Raw genomic sequence first — 5,000 nt, forward strand, 5'->3', positions numbered from 1 at the left:
TCTTTAGCTCCGTTGTGCTGCCATGGGTCGAGTGTTGCTGCGCCAAGTCAACACACTTCAAGCACCAGTTTCTCTCTCTCTCTCTCTCTCTCTCTCTCTCTCTCTCTCTCTCTCTCTCTCTCTCTCTCTCTCTCTCTCTCTCTCTCTCTCTCTCTCTCGCTCTCCCCTGTGCCATTATCTCTCTTTCTCCACTAAATCTTCCTCAACATGCTTCAATAATTTCTCATTTCCCGGTAATCGCGCCCCTTCCTTCCCATCTGTCTTAACCCTCCCTTTCCTTCATTCCTTCCTTCTCTTCCCTCCCTCCTTCCCTCTCTCCCTCCCCCCCTCTTTCTTCCTTTCAGGACCGTATGCTGTCACCGTGTCGTATCCCTTACTTGGTCTCTCTCTCTCTCTCTCTCTCTCTCTCTCTCTCTCTCTCTCTCTCTCTCTCTCTCTCTCTCTCTCTCTCTCTCTCTCTCTCTCTCGTGCCGCTGTTATATGTACATACATTTACTCTTATGAATGAGTAACACACACACACACACACACACACACACACACACACACACACACACACACACACACACACACACACACACACACACACACACACACACACACACACACAGTTCTTACCCTGCATTATGTATCCACACCGTCTGTTTAATCCTTAAGAACGCTTAAGTATTTTTTTCGTCCGCCCTCCTTCTTTTACTAACTCCCTTTACCTTCTCTTTTGTGTGATCTGACCACCCCCCGACCCTCGCCTTCCTGCGCCTACCTACCTACCTACCTACGTTGACTTTCCCTTCCACGACCTGCCCCCTAATAACCTCTCCACTGCTGTCTTCCTTCCCTGTAATTCCTTGGCCTCAACTACGCGTTACTCTCCCCTGATAGCGGCCGCCACCTTGCTTGACGTGATTCACCAGAGGGCGGGCCAAATATAGAGCCAGGAATGACACACGCACGCCCGGTGGAGTCCTGTCTCGTGGGTCCAGCAGTCCTAACCCCTTGAAATTCCGAAGTGTATGATTGAAGGTTTCACAGGTGCTCATTTATTAACCCGATGGGGGACTGGGGGGGGTTACAGTGGCGTTCGTGAGTGGCGGCAGTATGAGGGTGATGGAGTGTGAGTCCGGGAGGTGGCCCTGTGTTTAGTGGCCGTTGAGGAGCGAGGCGGAGTGGCGGTCATCGCATCGCTTACGGCCACGTATAAAAGCTAGGACTAAAAAGAAGAAAAAGGAGTGTCACTCTGTAAACTTCGCTCGTCACGGCATGGTTGTCCGCCCGTGTCACTAACGCAAAAAAAAAAAAAAAAAAACTACATGATGTGAATAAAAGAAGCTAATAACGCATAATCTTTAAAGTTACAGCGTCGCATTCCGCCATGCTCCAAAATTTACCCTGATATATCAAGAGAAATTATTGCAGTTTAATACGGAATGAAATACGGCGCTCGTTTTCTTCTTATTGTTAGCAGTCTCATTTTGTGCGGCGCGAGAAGGCTGGAGAGCACTTCCTTGAGGCGCCTGAGCTGTCCTCGCCTGTTTTCACATCCCTGGTCGTCCCTCACCCTTATTGCACTTGGTAGCAGACGCGTTGTTCATGACGCCTGTGATTATGAGTCAGGTTATTTTCTAGATGATAGTGTTATGGTAGATACGACTGTTGAACCATCACCGAGCGAACCAGCATGACTCGCTAGGTAATGACTGACTCGTATCTGCATTCCTCGCTCTGTATATTGGAGGGAGCTGGACATGAAGTAGGAGAATCATTACGAAATGTGAAGTTTATGGTTGATAATAATAATCCGTGGGAGACGAAAGGGATGTAAGCTGTTTGGAGCACGGGGATAGACTGTGGGCGGCCCTCGCAAACCTAGCGGAGAGATGGAGGTGGAGGTGTGAGTGGCCATCCTGCAGTAAGCTGGCCAAATAGCCCGACACAACAGCCACTCGACCCTCTCTGAAAGCAGCACCCAGACGAGCAGCAGGTCTCGACCATCTCTTCTCAGGCCCCTGATAGACTTGTAACCCCGCTCCCCTTTAGTGAAAGATGGGTGTTCGCTGGTATTAGAAAGGTGATTCCCAGATGTAGTGTGGCGGAGAATCATGTTGTGTGTGTCGGTGTGCGTGTGTGGCAATGTTTACCAGAGCTCAGAGCTGACGCCTTCTTACGAATTACGCCAAAGATGTTTCAGTACCCCCCCGATAAATGAGCACGAGCCACCGGATATCCGTCTTGACCCCAGAAGAGTGGGAAGAAGTAGGAAAAAAAGCGAGGCGATATAATACTGTTGAATCTCTCTCTCTCTCTCTCTCTCTCTCTCTCTCTCTCTCTCTCTCTCTCTCTCTCTCTCTCTCTCTCTCTCTGAGAGGAACTGTTCTGTGAAGCATAGTATAAGTAAGAAGGAATCAGGTGAGCAGCGCCATAAAATAGATTTCTGGTGCATTACTCGTACATGCATAAGTAAAGGTATAGAATTCTTACACTTGCCACTCACCGTCACGATCAGGTGTCCTTTACCTCTAGATAAGAATGTCACGGAGTGGTATATCAGTGTGCTTCACCGTTGGCTGTGTGATGGTGTGATGGTGACGTAGTCTTATATCAGTAATACCAATGACCGGGCAGGCAAGTAGTGGAGGCATCAAAGCTGGTCTCCAGAGCCTGAAGGTCCCTACACTGCGCATAATGACAACTTTGCTTCGAGTTATGTACACTGAGAATGAATTGCTAAGGAAATTTCACTCATGTGTAAACTATTACATGGAATTTAAGCTGAAATTGATGATTTGCTCCTGTAGTTTTTGGTAAAATCTCTGTAGTTAAGAGTTATAAACATGTGTTTTAGACTTGCATGCACAGACCACATTACTTAATGATACATTTCAACTCCAATACGAAACGTTATCACTGTGTTAACCAAGAAGGAACGTGAAATTTGAAGGGAGAGAAGAACCTGGTGTCTGTGTGTACGGCAGGAGTCGCTGGCGCTAGAAAGCAGGCGAGTGTTGGCAGGTCCGTCATTTGACATGCAATCAGGAACCTTCGCTGACATGCGTGTCGAAAGCAACCCGCCCACCCGCCCTTCCATATCATATTGGATTAATCATCAGCTAAAAAATAAATATTATTTTTTTAGGGAACGTCGATGCGTTGCTCTATTTTTATAGCAGGAGCAGCAGAAGGCAGCGGAATAACGTTTTGAGAAAAATCGGATTTTCTTCTGCAAGTGTGTGTGTGTGTGTGTGTGTGTGTGTGTGTGTGTGTGTGTGTGTGTGTGTGTGTGTGTGTGTGTGTGTTCGTGTCTATTAATTGATTTGTTTATTCATATTGCCTCTGGTGCACATTCGGAATTGCAATGGGCAAGGAAGCGTTTCTTCTCTCTCTGCATAGCGTCGTGCCTCACATCTCGCCAGTATTCCTTCTCTCCACCGTCGCCAACACCCCGAAAAGTTTTTTTTTTTTTTTTTTTTTTTTTTTACTTCCTGATCCACGATTTGTACTCTCACTTCCGCCTCGCTGTAATCCCTCTCGACCCCACCTGTCCTCATCCCTCGCGCCCCGCCCTCATTACCTGCATTAGCTGGCCGTGTTTTGCCTGTGGCGCCGCGACTCGGGTGTTGCAGGGCTGACAGGTCAACACACGGTGGGGCGTATCCTCTTCCCTCACCATTTTGGGACGAGGAAGCTATTTTTTTATATTATTTGTTTTTCACATTTTCCTTTTCTACCATCGCACAGAAAACGTTGCTTTTTCTCTCTCTCTCTCTCTCTCTCTCTCTCTCTCTCTCTCTCTCTCTCTCTCTCTCTCTCTCTCTCTCTCTCTCTCTCTCTCTCTCTCTCTCTCTCTCTCTCTCGGAACTGCTGAGCTGATCCACATTTCTTAAAGGGAATTGTATGAAAACTTTATTGTACACTTTATCTTACCTCGCCTATACATCATCTGTAATAGTCCATGAACTGGTGGTCACTGAGCCAGGCATTCTCCAGCTTATTCTTACGAGCCATCGAATAACTGCAATGCAACTCACACCGCCACCACCTCACCACACGCTCACCCTCCTGCACTTCAGTGACCCATTAACCAGTAGTTGAAATTTGAGGATCTTACCTTCTTGCAGTGAGCTGAAGAATCAACACGCTTCATTAATACGCATGGTTATAATGTTCCAGGTGTAGTTATGCCTCTCGTTCGCACCAATACCACTGCTGTGATTAATGAAGTTTTAAATGTCTTATATCTAGGAATTTCTCTCTCTCTCTCTCTCTCTCTCTCTCTCTCTCTCTCTCTCTCTCTCTCTCTCTCTCTCTCTCTCTCTCTCTCTCTCTCTCTCTCTCGTCCTTTTCTTTGTATCTCACCACCATCCTGGCTTTAAGTATTTATGCAGTCCTTCTTTGAGCGCGATGAATGTTGTAACGTAGCAGAGGATGTGAGAGTTCCACCCGCAGGAGGAAGAATGTGAAAGAATTTTATCCCTCTAAATATACTCAAAGGATAGGTAAGGTTTGGTGCCCTCTGTGGCGCCCCGTGTTATGGAGTTAAGCCTCTAGGGGAAAAGATTCAATTCCAAGTTATGAAAAGTGTATTTAGAGCCAAAATTGAAGGTAAGCAGAAGGGAGGCTCACTGGTCTGGCGAGCGGTGGAGAGCTGTGGCGATTTGTTACCAGTGGAGAGAGGTGAAGGAATGGGAAGGAAAATTGCGTATGCGTGTGGTATGTATTAGGAATGAAGAGTAAGAAGTGGTGAGTGATGAAAATGAGGTATCGGTTGAGCATGCCAGTGGTGATCGTTGTGTTGATGTGTTACAGAAATTCATACCTCTTTTTTTGATGTTGATATTGAAGTGCTTCCGAGTATACAGGTGTACGTAGGTGTGGTTGAGATTGCGGTGGTGATGGTGGTGAATGCAATTTTTTAAAATATTTTTTTACTTACTTTTTTATTTTTATTTTATTTATCTACTTATTCATTTTATTTTATTTTATTTCATTTATCTTTTTATTTA

General features: G+C 46.1%; 1 protein-coding gene across 2 annotated transcripts in view; it reads left to right on the plus strand.

The window, feature by feature from the left end:
• The window catches only part of LOC135108378 (tyrosine-protein phosphatase Lar-like), a 238,105-nt gene that overhangs the window by 9,756 nt on the left and 223,349 nt on the right, over positions 1-5,000 (plus strand). The window lies entirely within an intron of this gene.

The sequence above is a fragment of the Scylla paramamosain genome, chromosome 2, assembly GCF_035594125.1.
Source record: "Scylla paramamosain isolate STU-SP2022 chromosome 2, ASM3559412v1, whole genome shotgun sequence".
Taxonomy (NCBI): Eukaryota; Metazoa; Arthropoda; class Malacostraca; order Decapoda; family Portunidae; genus Scylla; species Scylla paramamosain.